The following is a 19567-nucleotide window of genomic DNA, read 5'->3' on the forward strand; positions in this document are numbered from 1 at the left end:
AAACGACCCTTTCACAGGGGTCGCCTAAGACCATACTGCATATCAGATATTTACATCACGGTTCATAACAGTAGCAATATTACAGTTATGAAGTAGCAACGAAAATAATTTTATAGTTGGGTCACAACATGAGGAATTGTATTTAAAGGGCCAGAAGGTTGAGAACAACTGCACTAGAGGCTTAGAATTTTTAAAATCAACAGCCATTTTCATTTTTAAATTTTTTTTATTGATTTCAGAGAGAGGAAGGGAGAGGGAGAGAGGAATAGAAACATTAATGATGGGCCCTAACTGGTTTGGCTCAGTGGATAAAGTGTCGGCCTGTGGACTGAAGGGTCCCAGGTTTGATTCTGGTCAAGGGCACATGCCTGGGTTGCGAGCTTGATCCCAATAGGGGTGTGCAGGAGGCAGCTAGTTAATGATTCTCTCTCATCACTGATGTTTCTATCTATCTCTCCCTCTCCCTTCCTCTCTGAAATCAATAAAAATATGTTTTAAAAAAAACTCGCAAGAAAAGATCAATGATGAGAGAGAATCATTGGTGGGCTGCCTTCTGCATGCACCCTACTGAGGATTGAGCCCAAAATCTGGGCATGTGCCCTGATTGGGAATCGGATCATGAACCTCTGGTTCATGGGTTGATACTCAATCACTAAGCAACACTGGCCAGGCAATCAGCAGCAATCATTAGACCATACTAGAGTGAGGCTAGAGTTTCTAGGGGCTTCTGCATGAAACCAGAGAATGAACTCAACTAAGTAGAAGAGAGACAAAACAAATCCCAATGTAATCATTTGGGTTTCTGTATCCACTCTTGCCTGAAGACCAGCTGTGTAAGCAGACAACTGCTTTTCTATGCTGAAGCCAGGGTATCAATTTGTACATTTTTGTATGCAAGAGAAAATATTACTACAAATGGCTTAAATACTAAACACAATCCATTGGCTTACACAGCTAAAAAAGTATGAAGGTAGGAAGAGTTTTATGCTTGTTTCACTTAGCTAGTCAATTATGTGATAAAACCCACTTTCCTTTTATTTCTCTTCTCCGATTTTCATAATCATTGCTTCATATAAAGACTGTCCTACTCGTATTAATAAAATAGCCAGTGAAATATGATTTTTATATTTCCTTGTCTAAGGAAAGAGTCATCCTCCTTTTCACTAAATCTGTTAGAAAACCATCTATTTTCATAAAATTCCACCTATCTCTTTTATTAACAATTTTAGTGCAATTCTGATTCTTTTACACACCCTGTGGCCACAGGACTGCCAAGACCAATAAGCTTAGAAATAGATTTCCTAAAGTATTAACTGTGGCTTTGTGCTTTAAACAAATCTGAGTTTATCTACTCAGCTACTGGAGTGGATTAATCTGTCCCCATTATACCTCATTCTATAGGGAATACATAATAGGGGGGTGAAAGAGATGTTGGGGAGATAACTACAATGTCCATCACAGCCTAGTGGGTACGAGTTTTCTGTCACTTGTAGCCATCAGAACAACTATTTGAAATTTGTAGATTAAATCTTGGGCAAAAACTGGAAACCCACACTCTACTTCATATTTGTATTCCCTTCCTCTGACACCAGGCCTGAAGAAGCCCAGATAACCTAGATAACCTCTGTACAGAAGGGAGCTTTCTGGAAAGTAGACTGGCAGTTCAATAAGGCGGGAAAAGTTTCTGGGATCCACGAGTTGAGGCCAACCCTTGGATCTACCTGCTCTCTACCCTCTCCCTTGTCTGATAGATCCTGGAAGCCTCATCATGGTTTAAGGTCGACTCAAAGCCTAGTAAGACTTGAAAGTGAACTTGTTAATAGAGATGTTAGCCTTTACCTTTAGACTCAAATCATCTTCTACAACACTGCTATTGGGATGTGGGATGTCCACCAGGAGGCCTATTGTACCAGTTAACCCTAACTTCCCTGGACAGAGAGTGCTGGAATGAGGATACTTTATCCAGATAAGAAGAATCTGAACCAAGGAACAAAGACACTCTTTATTCTGTGCAATTAGATTCAAAGGAGATGAAATCAAGATAAAGAAGAAATTACAAACTGCATGGAAAAAATAATCTAGAAAAAGAAGAATGGAAAAGAGACACATAGAAAAGGAGGAAGAAGGGATCTTGGGATCCTGGAAGGAGGAAGATGGGGAAAGGGTCTGTCCAATGCCTCTCTTCTCCCCATGAAATATAGTTGTATTAACGTCCCTAAATACTGATAATACCTCCACTTCACTCTATACATGTTTGCTAAAGTGCTTAAGCTAAATTAATTGACAGCTTCTTTTAATAATGAATAAGCTTGATCTAGACAAAGCTGATAACAAATGCAAGATATAAATATGTAGAAAATTGATGTCTCTTGGTTCTTGGACAATCCTGAAGGGAAAAATAACACTAATAGAATCAAAAGAGTCTTCGCTGGGGAAAAGCTGTAAAGCCATGTAACTAATGGTCCAAAAGGAACACAAATGCTAGTATTTATGTAGCCAATACCATTTTATATGACCCTATTCAATTCTCATAACAACCTCATGGCATGTACATTATTAGCCTCACTTTCACAGATGAGACACTAATAATAACTTGCACAGAGAAAAGTGGTAAAGTAAAAAGTTCCTCCATAACACAGGAAGAGAATGGCTCTATACCTTTGCTCTTTCTCTTTCTGCCTTTTATGATAAAGACTAGAACTCTTCCTATACCTAAGCATCTTTGTCAAACTAGGTACATTTTGTGATTTTATTGCTTATACGTAAGTAGGTAGCACCTAGGCAGGGGGAATAGCAAGTGAAATGCACATAGGAATGTGATGGCTTGATATTTGAGGTAACTATATAAAATTCTACTTCTAGAATAGAGGGTTCAAAATAAGGAGTGGTTGCTGATGAAACTGGAGAGGTAGGAAGAAGGTCATTTTTTGGGTCCCTTTTCTGGGATTCTAATGTTCTTAGATTTGTTGTACATGATACAAGCATACTCAGGGTTTAAAGAAAAGAGTAGAGAAGTCATCATTAAAAGCAGGAGTGTTGTCTCTGACCACATCAAACACAACCATACACCTATGGAGAGCCAAACAAACCTGTGGTTAGGAAGTTTGACATAAGACAATAAAATGATGCAACACTATCTCTACCCACTGAACTTCGTTTTGATATACACGGACTTTGGGGCATGGGCCCATACACATGTGATATTGCTGCAATCTTCACATTTTTTGGATAAATATTTTCTATGCTTTCATTACATTTCCTGGCAATTTTAGGAAATGTGATTTCTGATAGAATAAGGGCCCTCCTGAGGAGCACATATGAAAATATATTGTTCTGAATGAATACGAAAATTCACTTCCCACTTAGTCTGCAAGCTGATTCCTTTCCTCTCTAGACACTTGCCGGTAAGTGGATAGATGGTGTTAATTCCAGGTGGGCAATCTAGTTAGGCTGCCCTGAACTCTGCCAACAAGGTCAGACATCTGTAGCCCTCCTGTAACCCTCCAGGAGCACGTATGTCTTTGTATTCACTCTGGCATGCCCTTTCTAGAAATTTCTTTAAAGAATTTTCTCATGTTTTAATTCTTTTAAATAACTGAAAGACTCCTGACCTCGGTACTCTCATCATCTAATCAAAATCAGCCAATATTTCGTAAGCAGCAATTATCCACCAAGAGCTCTAATTACAATGGGAACATAGGGTCGCTGTCCTTAAAAGAGTTTTGAATTTAGATGAGGAGACAGACATTTACAACATTAAATTATAATGACAATAGAAGATAAAAAGCTACTATTTGGGTAGCTGTTTGATATAAACTCTATTCCCACCCAGAGTTTGCAGGGAATTTAATGGGAAAAAGTCATGTAAATCAATAAAAAAATTATAGCTAGCATTATGTTCCCTAATCCCACTGTCACCAACATGGAAAATGATGGAGAAAAGATTCACAAGTGATTGGGGTTGGATGACAGTGTCAATTACTGCATTCTTCACAAAGATAGGAAGTAAACAAAAGGAGCTATTTTTGAAGAAAAAAATGAATGTCTAAAAAAAACCTTCTCACTCACCTACTCAAAAAAAAAAAAATGCTGTGACTTTGTTTAGCTCGCTTAATGAGTTTGGTGGAGCAAAACTATTACCTGTACATCATGCTAGGGAGTGGAGACACAAGACTTAATAAATTACATTCTCTGCCCTTGAACTCGGTGTAAGTAGAGGAAAAGTCATGAGAATGGATGAATTCCTTGAGGAGAAGGGTGTGATGGATCAAGCAAAGGTGAACTCCCAGGAAGCAAACACACCAGCCTTCTGGAATGGCAACAGTGGAGAAAACTCAGCCACAGGAGAGCAGCAGCAAGTGCAGTAGCGAGCCCGCTGTGGCTCTCCTGTCCTGTGACAGCGCACGGAAGTCTGAGCAGGTTGCACATTAGACTCCTGCAGAGAGACCCTGGTCGTTGGTCTGGGGGCTTCTGCACTTCGTGACTGGGGAGGTGCCAGCATTCCCATGGCATGATCAGGGGCTGATCCAACAACAGCGTGGTATGGCAGAACATTGGCTCCAAGCTTCATCCAACAGCTAAGCACTCATTGGCTGAGAGAACACCAGAGCCCTCCCTCCTCTGGGATGATTAGGAAGCTGAGTTCCCAGCCTCACAATACAGCTGTAATATTAGCAGAATTCAGTTCTGTCACTCCAATATTCATGACCGTGGGAGGTTTAGTCCCTCCACTGGGATGGTCAGGGACTGGGGGTCAAGCCAGTGAGCATGTATTGTGGTTACAGCTACTCACCTGGTGGAACCATTGCACTGAACTGATGATGCATCCCCTTCCAGGAATGACTGCCTTCATGGATTCGGTGTGGCCAGCTTCTCTGAAGCTTTGTAGCAGCCAGTCTAGAGAATCAGTCTTTTTTATAAAAAAAGTTAACCCTAACCTTCAAATGTTAAGAAAGCAGAAATCTGATTTGGGTGATGCTAAATTGAGGGGCTGGAGAAGGCAGAACTACCCAGAGACAGAAAAATTATTCAGAAAAGAATAAGGTGAATGAGAGTATTTGGGGCCACAGAGGAAAAGATAGGTGAATTTCAAGTAAAGATGGCTACTTAAAAAGCTCTGTGCCTATTTGGAGAATGAAGTCTAAACAAAAGAGGTAAGATTTTTTAAAAAGGCTGTATTAGTGACTAAACTTCTTTAAAATTGTGCAATCAGAAGGCAGATTAAAAATTATTAAGAAACGAAGAAGTGATAAGCAAAGGGAAAAGTGGAGGAATGATAGGAAATAGTTTGAAATAGGAAAAGGGTGATCACTGATATTTTCTTTTTCTAACACAGAGATATCCTGAACATGTGTGAAAGGGGCGTCCGAGGACTGCAGAAAGTTAAGATGGTTAGAAAGGAGCTGTCTTCTCTGCCAAGTGGTTTCTACTTCTTATGAGTTACAATATGGTGGAATGAAAGGATATCAGGTGATTGCTTTCATTTGATTGACTGGTTTTATGACTCTGCAACTCTAAGTCATGAGAATAGACTAACTGCGGGTTGTCAGTCATCAAGCCAGATAAGAGAGTTGCATTCTGGTGAAGGCACTTTTCTGTCCTCCTTCACATTTCCACTTTATTCTGCTCCTCTTCTTACACACTACTTCTATCTACACAGCAGCATTCACATACATCTTTCCTTCTCCTGTCAGAACAATTGTGGCCCAAATCAGTAGCGGATACACTAGATGGGGATTTTTCTCTTTACCTAGGAAGTTAGATATATCGTGTCTCTTAGTTACAAAGAAAAGAACCAAGGAAAAATGGATTGACACTTTTTTTTTTCTTACTAGAGGCAACATACAATACAAATGTAATATTAGATTTGTAATAGTTTTTGATGTGTAATATTGAGATCCAAATGAGGAAACTGCAGTAGAGGAAATTTAAGGACATTTTCAAATCACGAGGAAGGTGAAAAACTGTACCAGGACTAAACAACCAGATCTTTCCGGTTCTTTTTCGATTTTCTAGCCTCCTCTGCTGAAATCATGTAATTGGAAATAGTTCATTTCCAAAATGCAAAAACTATCTTATCCCAGAGTGTTAGCCTTTTATCTTTGGTGGATGTTTTTCTATGCTGGATATTTTTATTTTGAGACTTGATGGCCCTCATTAAGATATGTCTGGGCAATGCCATAACAAATTGTCATCCCAGGTAAGTGAGTGCCAATGTCAATCAAAATAATAGCCTGATATTGTGCAGAGACATGAAATGGTTGAATGTTGTTGTTTTTTCCCCTTCATTTTTCAACTCATCATTTAGCACAGCATGGGGTACATGCACACACACACACACACACACACACACACCAACCAACTAAACCAACCTGCTAGGGCCACTGTTACTTTCTGACTCTCATATTGTGTCAGGAGCATTTGTCTCAATAAAATGTTAATAATTGCGTTTAGTAAATATAAACCAATACTAGAGGCCCAATGCATGAATTCGTGCACCAGGGCGGTCCCCTGGCCTGGCCTGTGGGATTGGGCCTAAACTGGCTCTCCAACATCCCCCAAAAGGTCTTGGATTGCAAGAGTGTATAGGCCAGGCCAAGGGACCCAATGGGTGCATTATTGGGGCTGGGGGTGGGGGGACATGAGATATTGGCCAGCTGGGGAGGGACTGCGGGAGGGCTACAGGGTGTGTCTGGCCCATCTCACTCAGTCCCAATCGGCCGGACCCCAGCAGCAAGCTAACCTACCCGTCGGTGCTTCTGTCCCCTGGTGGTCAGTGCATGTCATAATGAGCAGTTGAGCAGCCTTAGCATATCATTAGCATATTATGCTTTGATTGGTCGAATGGGCAACCAGTTGACCAGATGCTTAGCATATTAGGCTTTTATTATATAGGATTATTATATAACTGTGTAGCCATCCAAACAATTTAGAGAGGTCATAAGCATGAAGCAAAAATTTAGAATGCTCCATATGTGGCAATATAACTAAGAATTTAGACCCATCTTTACCAGGAAGGCCAAAAAGAACATGGAGACAAAACACAAATTGTTAAGTACACAAGGAAATGTTTATTTTCTCAATAGTGGCAAAAGTTCCTGTTTTAAATTTGCATATGTGTCTGTATACTTACACATACACACCAATAATTCAGATGGAGACTTTTGCCCTTCACTGTCTTTTAGTCTTTGATGTCCACAGGCAGCTCTAAAACCATGTTGTTTGAATGTAGAGAAACAAAGCTGCATAAAGATGTTCCCATTATGGATTTGGGACACATACTGTCAACGTTCAAACTTGGCTCTTCCATTTTAATATATAAGTTCTCTGCTTTAGTTTTTTATCTGTAAAATGCTAATAACAGTAACAACTACACCGCAGTGTGTCATTAGGATCAAATTAAATAGTCTTCTTAAGGAAATCCTAAAAATCAATAGGACAGAAAGACTTACCTGGTTCCAAAACTTACCATAAAGCTACAGTATGATATTCACATATGAGAGGCATTAAAATCAATAGAACAAAATGGAGTGGCCCGATATAGACTCACTTACATGATCAAATGTGTTTTGATGAAGGTGTCAAGGCAATTTGATACAATACAAATGGAGCCTATATATTCATTGTAATAAATAGTGTTAAAATAACTGAATATTTGTAAGGAAAAAAATAAACCTTGATAAATGTCTCACACCATACACAAAAATTACCTGAAATTGATCATAGAGTTAAATAAAAAGCTAAAACTACTAAGCACCTAGAAAAAAAAAATATTACAAGAACATCCTTAAGATGTTGAATTAGAAAAGAATATCTTAAACAAGATGCAAAAAGTACAAAATATAAAACAAAAAATAATAAAAATAGCATTCATCCAAATTAAAACCCTTTAAAAGAGAAGGCAAGTCCCAGACTTGAAAATGTGTATACAAAATATAACTAACTGAGGGGACTGTATTCAGAATCCATAAAGAATACTTATGATGTAATATTTAAAAGATAACCCAACAAAATTTATAAAAAGAAAGGCAAAAGTTGAACACGTTTCATGAAGATGTATGAATAGCAAATAGGGTATGAACATATGTTAAACATCACTTTTTATTAGATAAATGCAATTAAACCACAATAAAAAGCATTACACATCTATTAGAATAAGTAAATTTAAAAATACTGAGCGTTGATAGAGATGTAGAATAATTTAAATTCTCATGCATTACTGATGGGAATGCAAAATGGTACTGTCTCTTTAGAAACCAGTTATTTCACTCCTCAGCTAGTTAAACATACATTTATTATAGGCCTTGGCAACTCTTTTCTTAGCTGTTTACCCAAAAGAATTGACTTCATATGTTCACCCAAAGATTTGTTGACTGACAGACTTCCATGCAAATGTTCATAGTACCATTAAGTGTAATAGCACCAAATTGCAAACTACCCAGATGTCCATAGACTTGTGCACATATAAACTAATTGTTTTATATAGAGACTATCCAATATTACTCAACCATAAAAATACTACACACAATAAGGATGAATTTTTTTTTAAATATATTTTATTGATTTTTTACAGAGAGGAAGGGAGAGAGATAGACAGTCAGAAACATCGATGAGAGAGAAACATCAATCAGCTGCCTCCTGCACATCCCCCACTGGAGATGTGCCCGCAACCTAGGTACATGCCCTTGACCGGAATCAAACCTGGAACCTTTCAGTCTGCAGGCCAACGCTCTATCCACTGAGCTAAACCGGTTTTGGCAATAGGGATGAATTTTGTACTCATAAGCAAGAAAACAGAAATATAACTAGATATATTTTTGAAAATTTTATTTTATTTTTTCCATTTTTATAGTTCTAAGTATTAAAACTGGAAAACAAAATAGAGAGAGAGAGAGAGAGAGAGAGAGAGAGAGAGAGAGAGAGAGAGAGATTGGTATGAGGGATTGGGGTTCTGTGGGCTAGATTATCAGGATAACCTCTCTAAAGAGAGACCATTTGAAATGAAACCAATAACAACAAATATCTGGCTATTCCAGACCTGAGGGAAGATTATTTCAGGCAGAGGGAATGGCAGAATTAATAAGCTCAAGGGGAAAACTGGAATGTTTGAGGAGAAGAAAGATGATTGATATGGCAAGAATGTAGTCAGGGAGAGTGACATCAGATGAGGTTGGAGAAGTAGGTAGGGTTCTTGTTTTCCATGGCTTTAGGGAGCTTAGTTACCTAAAATCTCCCCCAATTCTTCTGGGACTATACAAGTGTCAAAAAGAGATTCTCTTTTCTCTTCCATTTCATGACATTTTAATTTCTAAAAACAAAGTCTGTTGCTTGTGGAAATGGATCTTCAATAATATCACAGACTGATCAGTTATCTTAGGTTTAAGTAATGGAGGGAAATAGTGGCCATCAAATGTTAACTCTATGGACATAGCAGACTATTAGATGCACATATGCTTCTGCTCAGAGTATTCTAGTCTTACAGTTAATGAATCTAAAGCAATAGATAGACAGTACTCATGTCTTAATCATGTGTCCCAAGCAAATACTTAAACTACATATTCCAAGTAAGAGATCAGCCAAAGGAATGGTATGCATGCATATAAGCATAACCAATGGATGCAAGACACTGCGGGGGGCGGGGGGGCAGGAGTGAGAGCACATGCAGGGGTGGGTGGGTGGTAGGGGGTAGGAGAGGCCAGGGAGGGGGTGGTCAATGGGGGAAAAAAAGGAGACATATGTACCACTATTTTTAATACTTTAAACAATAAAATAAAATTAAAAAAATAAATAAAGTACATATTCCATTTAAGTATCACACTGAAAACTGAAAGCAACAAACCACAAATTCAATGATGTATCACTGTTTTTGATTGATTGAGCAGTGTAACATTGTCACAGAACCACAACCACACACACATTCAGAAACACACACTGTACATCCTCTTTTTAAACTGAAGTCTACTTTTATTGGTGAAAAGCCTTTCTAAAAAACAATTTAACTTTATAAAGTATTAGTATTTTTTATCAAATAAGCAAATTGATCTTAATCTTTGCAGTTGAAAAAAAATGTGTTAAAGTAAATGGAATTTTGGCATGCACCTTGCATGTGGAGCACACGGGTAGGAGAAAAGCCATTCTTAATTTTAAAAACACCATGGTACAAGCAATCAGAGCTGAGCCCTGAGAAATGTTCCCTCACATGCCAGCATTCTATAAAACCACCACCAAGTTTTCTGCATTCTGCATAATATGCTGGTAATTAACCTTATAAACTTATTTTCTGAGCAACTCTCACAGTTGATAAATGCAGTTAAGGGCAAGATCCAGCAAGGTTATTGAATAACAATCAGCGCATCCAGAATGAAAAATAACCCACCTTCTTCTAAAATAAGATATGAATAGACTTTACTCTTATAATTAATGTTGCTGCATTTTGCATGAAGATGGGATATTTTTCATTTAAAGCCCATGTGTTAATTTCCCTTCACAGATAAGCCAAAAACCTTGACTCTTGTCATCAGACCTTTGGCATCTCCGTCTGTTTCAAACTTGGGCCTCTGCCAATGCACAGCTACTGTGTATCTGAACTTCCATGCTGGGGTTGGGGCATGGATATTCACCAGAAACATTAATTTTGTCTTCAATCAGATACAGATAAAAAGAAGTCACATTAAAACCAAATGCTACTCGTATTAACAAAGCATTTGTCAAATATTCATCTGAAGATAGGAGCCCTAAAAACTGGCATTAATGAAAGCTAAAAATAAAAAACCCTTGTAAGGGAATGATGGTTGGGGCCAAGCAGTACTAAGCATTGATATTTTGTAACATTTTCCAAATAGCAGTACTTTTGAATCTCCAAATAACTCTGGACAATTAAATGGAGGACCAATTAGTGCTCTAGTCCAGCCCTGCATCTGGTGGTTGGTAAGCCCTTGAGAATCTCATTTAGCTTCTAAGAAGCTTAATTTCTTTATCTGCACAAATGGAAATGAGTCTTGAAAAACCCAGTGGTTCTTTTTCTTAAAATATATTTTACTGATTTTTTTTACAGAGAGGAGTTAGAAACATCAATGAGATAGAAATATCGATCAGCTGCCTCCTGCACACTCCCTACTGGGTATGTGCCCACCAAGGTACATGCCCTTGACTGGAATCGAACCTGGGACCCTGGAGTCCGAAGGCTGACGCTCTATCCACTGAGCCAAACCGGTTAGAGCCCAGTGGTTCTTTACAAAACTAAAATTTGTATGGCTTTGAGAAATTTCCATTGTTTTATTTCCTTTTGCAAATATAAGTTTAAAAATACTTGCTAAGGTGACAAGTGTGTAGGTAGTTGGGAGGTGTGTGTGTGTGTGTGTGTGTGTGTGTGTGTGTGTGTGTGTGATTGACTGACGGTTTGAATCTAAATTTATAGCTTTAATTGTGTATCTGTGGCTTGCTATTCACTTCATGATAAAGGTATTAGCATGTGTAACAAGATCATACAGAATCAGATCATACGTACATTTCAGACTCATCTCTACCTCCTGCTGTAAATCTTCACCTTCCATTCTAGGATACTGAAGTACCTATGCTTTCTTAAGTGTGCTATTCTATTTTCCTCTGTTGTCCATGCCCCTTTTCACCATGCCCACTTACCTGAAAAATGTCTGCTTGTAATCAAAAACCCAGTTCTAGCATCTCTTCTGCACATCTGTGTTGTCTCAAGAACAATCTCTGACTTCCTCCTCCGTATAGCCTTTGCCTCATTCCTCTCTTCTCTTTTGCATTTATCACAGTTGTTATATTTGGTTCTCCATGAAACAAGACATGTTATTTACATTACCTAAGAGTATGCCTATACGTATACAGTGGGGCCTTGACTTACGAGTTTAATTCGTTCCATGATGGAGCTCGTAACTCAAATTACTCGTATGTCAAATCCACTTTCACCATTACAATGAATTGAATGCTGGGCTGATGTTGTGGCGTTCACTGTGACGTTCACTGCGCCAACTAGAGGTGGGGTATCTGAAGCTGGCTCATAACCCGAATTTTAGCTCGCAACTCAAAGCAAAAAAATTGGCTGAGAGACGGCTTGTATCTCGAAAAACTTGTTAGTCGGGACACTCGTAAGTCGAGGCCCCACTGTATAAGAAAATGTTCAGTAAGCCTGAATAATTTTAAATAATTGAACTTTATGAGTTTTTACTGAGCATACATTAAATGTGATAATTTTTGTTTAAACTAATAAATTAGTTTGAGAATTACATAATATGCGTGTTGGTAAGTTTAGTCAAATAACCTAAAACAATATATTACTCTTTGACTGTTAAGTGGCAGTCATTTGAATAAAACTTAAAACAATGATATGTCCATTTCTGCACTCTAATAGGAAGACATCATATGCTTCATGAGTATTATTACAATGTAACTCAACATCCAAAATTTTAATCCATGGCCAAACATTTACAAACACAATCAATTTTGTAACGAGATAAAATTTTGTAAGCCACTCTTATAAATGTCAGGTCAGTAGTTTTATATCCCATAATTTGTGGAAATTCATTAAAAATATTTATCCTTTTACTATGCTTCACAGATGTGATTTTTACAAATTAAAGCCAAGACCCTCCACCAACAAAGTTATTATGACTCAACTTGCTTTATTGTCGTAAACTGAAACCAAACCCACAATACCTTCTAAGTGTGACTGTATTGACTTACGACCAATGTGTTCAGTTAAAATTTGTTTCTTTTTGTTTTACTCCATAATCACTGAGCACAAGTTTAGTGTGTGTGTGTGTGTGTGTGTGTGTATGTGTGTGTGTATATATATGATTGTTCTTTTATGTTTTTAAAACTAAGTAATTTTTGATAGAAAGATAAGGATAGAGATATACAAATCTATAGGGCATATATATGTTTTAAAGATGAATACTCAATTGCTGAACATAGTTGTGCATTATTGGTGTAAATATTATTCACTTTTAAAAAGTTCTCCTTGAACTATGTGATGAACTATATATTTTCTCTAAATTGACATCATGGAATATAAGGCTATAAAGTCTTAGCTTTGTAATGATGGTTTCTTCCAATAGCTTAAAATTTAACATAAAAATTCAAAGTCTAATAAATAATAACCTAGCAAATATTTTAAAAATAGAAAGGGCCAAATTAAAAACTATTCTTATATTCATTTTAGTCACAAAAAATTGGGGACTAAATTATGCATTGTATATGGTTGTATTCAACATATACTTATTAAATTAAAAAAAATTCAAAGTGATTGCTATTGTGGTGTGATTTTTTAAATTGTCCTCATTTTTATTCTTTTACTATTTACATATTTTTTCTATCTTAAAAATATGACCAGGAAACTCATAACATCTTATAGCCACAGGGTTAGTGTCAGAAAAAATGTGAAGTAGTGAAGATTTTGAGAATTACAAGGATTTGTTTTGTGTACATATATATTCTGTAGTACAGGCCACATAAGTAGAATTGATCACTCTCTCCTTTGTGACTCTTTGTACTTGTAATACATGATTGTCCTTATATGTGTCACATGTTTGCCTTCTCTCTAAAGAAGGATTGTAGGAGATAATTGTCTCTATTACTATCAGCTAGCAGAGAGCTAAATATATAGAAGATACTTAATAAGTACTGATTCAGTGAATGGATAGATAGATGGATGGATGGATGGATAGATGGATGGATGGATGGATGAGTGGATGGTTGTATGATTGAATAAATAATAGCAGAAATGAATGACTGCTTAGATCACTAATGCACAGGAATCATTTAAGGAGTGATTGAGTAGCAGGTAATGTATCTGGTATCCCAGAGTCCATGTGTTAACAATATTTCAGGTTTCATTTTTAGTTTTTCAATCTTTCCCAGATGGTCTCACACAGCCAAGCTCATAAAAACGGATGAAAGACAATGTTAATTTAATAACGTGATGCTAATTTTAAAAAATATAACTGCTAAGTAGACAAGATTTATAGTTCCCTTGATCAACTTATTTTCCTTGGAGAAAAGTATGTGAGAAACTAAAATATAAAGACAAGCTTGCTTACTAAATATTAAGAATTAATGCAAAGGGCTTAACGTAAATTATTAAAATGTCAAATCATGTTATATCAAAGGAATAATTCAGAGTTGGTAATGGCAAATTTATTTTCTGTTAAAAACTCACTTTCCTTGCTAACCAATATTATTTTGATTAATTCACAAATTTCTCAGTTAGTATCAAATGTAACTTAAGCACTAGTTTTCTTTAATATGTTGTTATGACATCTATTATTTGTGATTTTTGTCTATAAAATAGCATGTCATTACAAGAAATTATATATATATATATATATATATATATATATATATATATATATATATCCTATTTGAGTTTTAGGAAAACAACAAAACAGCTGCACACCAATATAGGATTTATCTTTAAATATCAGAAGAAATATTTGGTTTAATTGGTGGAGGAGAATATCAATAAAATTAACTATTTGATATTTTCATGCCTGGATTGTGGGCTCAATCCCCATTGTGGGGTGTGCAGAAGGCAGCTGATCATTGATTCTCTCTCATCATGGATGTTTTTCTCTCTCCCTTCCTCTCTGAAATCAATTAAAAAATATTTTTTTAAAAGAAGAAGTGCCTATAACAAAAAAGAAGCATTGCTAATTTTTATTTTCCAGATTTATGAACAAAATAATGAAAATTATATTTGAGGGAATACTTGAAAATGTTATCCTTCAAACTGTTATTTAGACTTATTCTACCAATATGGAAAATTTGATGCTCTGAAAAACTATGCACTATCAAACATCCAGAAACCTGAATACATTTTGACAAACATATCTTTAAATGCATAAAATGTGTCTCAAAATACTAAAGTAAAATCCAAAGAAAAAAAGAAAAGAAAAGAAAGTTGAAATCAAAATCATAAGCAGGAACTGAAGCCACAGCTATCTTATATACATCTGTTGACAGCAGAAACCTAAAGCTGTGGGTATTGATTGTCATTTGGAGAAAAGAGTATGGTAAAGGGCTAACAAGATTGCAGCATCCATAACCCTTAAACCACTGTATTTCCATGAAAAAGTGGACTATATAAATAAACAAACATAATATAGTAAGATTTATATTTCAATAAAGTGAGTCATAATATTCTTGCTTGTGGAGAGTTCTGCCTTCGATTTGTAAAAAACACATCTGTAAAGCAAAGTAAAACAAGGTATGCTTGTGTATTCCCATATGTTTTGTATTATTTTTTAAAAGATGCATTTCAGAGATGTAAATTAAAACTACAATGAAATACCACCTTGCACCAGTTAGAGTGGCCATTATCAACAAGACAAGTAACAGCAACTGTTGGAGAGATTGTGGAAAAAAGGGAACCCTCATTCACTGCTGGTGGGAATGTAGACTGGTACAACCACTATGGAAAGCAGTCTAGTGATTCCTCAAAAAATTAAAAATAGAGCTACCATACCACCCAACAAGGTATATACCCGAAAAACTCAAAATCATTTTTATGCAAAGATATATGCACCTCTATGCTCATTGCAGCATTATTCATGGTGGCCAAGAGTTGGAAACAGCGAAAGTGCCCTATGATAGAGGACTGGATAAAGAAGATGTGGTATATATATATACACAATGGAGTGCTACACGGCCATGAGAAAGAATGAAACAGCGTCATTTACAAGAACATGGATGGACCTTGAGAACATTATGCAAAGTGAAATAAGTCAAACAGAAAAAGCTAAGAACTATATGATTTCACTCATATGTGGAATATAAAACTGAAACTGATGAACACAAACAGAGGGAGGGGTGGGGGGAAAAAGGGGTCTTAATATGAGATGACAGGAGAATATTTGACTTTGGGTGATGGGCACATGGTCCTAAATACAGATTTTGTAAATTAGTAATCCACACATGCAATTTATATGTTCATGTTGACTAATGTCAGCCCAATAAAATTTTAAAAAGATATATTTCAGAATTAATGTTGAAAAACGTAACTTTCCAATAGATTGAGAAGAGTTTTAGTTCTTAAATTTTCAGTAGGCTGAGAATAGATATTCATCTTTTTATGAATCTTATTTAGGGTAAAGCTGGGTTATCTATGCACTCGATATCCTGGTTACTATTGTTCAACTGTCTTTTACCAACCTAAAATAACCTGATTAGTTTATAAGTTTAAGGTGTGAAAAAGTCGCTAACCTCAGACATCTATTCTAGCCAGATGACTTTGGTTTGACTGGCATTGTGATTTTTGTTTGTTTCTATTTTAAATTAAACTTAAAATCCATTGGGCTAGTGTTGGATTCTCTAGTTGTTTCACAAGCACCCATTGTCAGTTGCAGAGATTTGTTATTATCTGTGTGGCCTATTTTAGAATTTAAATTTCATCTAAATTCCTCTTATTAAAATGTTACTAATTCATAAATAGAATAATTATATATTGTTACAACTGATATTGGAGGGCACATATTTTAACTTCATTTTTATTGTTGACACTATTACATATATCCCCATTCCCACCCCCACCCCCCGCCCCTTTGCTCACTTCCACCCAGCCCCCAGCCCCCTTCCCTCTGGCCCCATCACCACACTGTTGTCTGTGTCTATGGGTTATGCAAAATCTTTAACAAATCCCTTCACCTTCTTTCACCCGGTCACCCCTAGACCCCTCTCCTCTGACAGCTGTCAGTCTGTTCCATGTATCCATGCCTCTGTTTCCACTTTATCAGTTTATTTTGTTCATTAATTTCCACATGTAAGTGAGATCATAAGCTATTTGTCTTTCTATGATTTGCATATTTCACTCAGCATGATAATGTTCAGGTTCACACTTTTATGATATAGAATAACCATGTTCTAGATAAATTTGGTGGGGAGAAAATCATGTGCTGCCTGTTCTTATAAAAATATTTATTTCACCAATAATATGTAATAAAAAGAAGTCTTTGAGAAACATTACCAAATGTTAGTGATGGTTATCTCTTGGATAAAAATATAAATATTCCAAGTAATTATTGGCTGATGTAAATTTTTCCAATTTTAATATAATGAAAATGTATTACTGAAGTAATTAATTATTGGAGAAGTTGAGGATAAAGAGATAGCCATTATTTATCTAGGGATCTGAAACTTATTTATGTATTTATTTTCTTTTTATTTTTTGTTAAGAATGACATGATAATTAAAACAACCAGTTTTAAATGAATTGCGAGCTAAAATACAATAATAGTTGTATTGTGGAAGATCAATAGATTGACTGAATAAATTTTCCTTTCCAATTGATTTCAAATGGAGAAAATCTGAGTGTTATAAAACACCTAATCTACCTTTTGTTTCTCTGGGTTTTTAAAAATAAATTATAATTCAGTGTGATAGATGAAGGCAGTTTTGAAATGATCCCAATGACATGTATATATGTAGCAATTTTTATTTACTTTTAAAATATATTTTTACATTTCCAAAGTTTTGAGACCACATTTCTGTTTTTTTCTCTCCTGCACATTTATACATATTAACATATGAGTTAATACCCATACAATATATCTTAACTTGATGTAGCATGTGGGTAGCTCTCTGAGGTAGGACCTGAATTTCCATCGCACTTCATTCTTTCTATATATAAAATATTCATATCCACTACACCAAGACATTTTTAACCATGTAAGTATTTATTTTCCTTCTCCCTAGCCCTATCTGCTTGGCCTTTAAATTTCTTTCTTCACTTTAAAAACCTTATATTTATTGCAAGACACCGATATTTTGAGTCATACTCTTAGAAACAACTGAGAAGCTCATATTACTTATATGTTCTGTCTGGTTATTGGAAGTCCTGTATACCCAGTGCTTAATGATTAAATCGAATCACCTCAGTGATATTAAAAGAAATACAAATAACATAGATTAAAATCAAGAGAAATACGTATTTTATCTATGTCCCTAGTTCCTGGCATAGGACTCCTAGACCCTTGGAGTTTCCTGAGGGATAGGGGTTAGAGGAGTGTCTTTTGTTCATAATAAGTCCCTTCCAACCTCACCTGAGTTGATACTCATGAAGTGACTTGGAGGATGGGAAAGAACCGCCTGATTCAAGGGTTAGACGTTTTTAGGGAAGGGGAGAGTGGCTGGGATTGAGTTAATCGCCAATGGCTCGCTTAATCAAACCTCCATAAAAAATCAAACCAAGGGAGTTTAGAGAGCCTCCCGGTTGGCGAACACCTGGCGGTGCTTAGAGGACGCACACCTGGCGAGGGCGTGGAGGCATCACCTGCCTTCCCACATACCTTGCCCTATGCGCCTCTTCCAGTGGGCTGTGGCTTCTAGTAAATTGTATACTTTAAAATAAATGGATAATCTCAAGTAAGGTGCTTTTCTGAGTTCTGTGAGCCATTCTTACAAATGATTGAGTCTTAAGAGGGGGTCCTGGGAGCCCCTGATGTATCTGACCAGTTAATCAGAAGTATAGGAGGCCCAGACTTGAGATTTGCATCTGGAGTGGGGGCAGTTTTGTGGGGCTGAGCCCTTAACCTGAGGAGTCTGTGCTAACTCTGACTAGTTAGGTTGTGCTAACTATGACTAGTTAGTGTCAGAGTATAAGAACAGAAAAACAGTTTTCCTTTTAATTTTTTAAAGCTGGCAAAAGAGAACTGGCCTAAAATATAGTTCTTGAAATTTTAGCTACCCTTTTATTTTATTTAATTTGATTCATGCTGGGTTTGACCTTCTATGATTTGTTCATAGCTTGGATCTTTTATTGTTCAAAGGGCTAAGCTATAAATTACTGTTATATGCTTGACAAATTATGAATTTGATGAAGGGAAAATGCCTGAAACAAAGACCCTGAACTAGTTGATATTCTATAGTCTTCTATTCTACATCTACTCCAGTAGGTAAGTACCAGGACCAAGAACAGAGGAGCCATCAATATGTTTTCCCAAATAAATGAAGCTGCATAATAGTTTTAATGGTACCACAAAGAGTAATTGAGATTTAGTAGCACATTATGGTTTGAACTTTTATTGACTTTCTCCTAGCATAAACCGGCAGAGGTATTTCTTCATAATGTTCCAATGTGCTTTATTTTTTTTATTTCAGTTTTACTATGGGCACTGAATGTGGTGTAATAGGCAATATGTGGGCAGCACTTTATGTTATTCAAACTATTTTAACTTTAATAAACAAATATATAATCTGTCATTTTTTCATATAAAACCTGAGAGAATTTTACTTTTCTGATTTGAAGATCTTAGTAACCTATGTCTTCTCTGTACAGAGAATTGACAGAGGTCACTCGCCTCCTGGAACTAAGAGCATCCATAAATTACAGTGAGCACAGGGTGTGTAATGAGCTATGCTGAGGACAGGGATGTTTAATAGGGAACTGAGAAGATTTCGCTAAGAAAATCTGGTTGAGCATTTATATTAAAAGAAGCAATCAACACTTTCTTAAAGCTACAAATGTATTCAACTCTATATTTGGTGGAATTCTCACTTTCACTGCTTTATTTTATTGCGTTTTTGTTTTGTAATCAAATAGTGAAATGCA

Source organism: Myotis nattereri (assembly GCF_964212035.1).
Source record: "Myotis nattereri genome assembly, chromosome: 7".
Classification (NCBI taxonomy): Eukaryota; Metazoa; Chordata; class Mammalia; order Chiroptera; family Vespertilionidae; genus Myotis; species Myotis nattereri.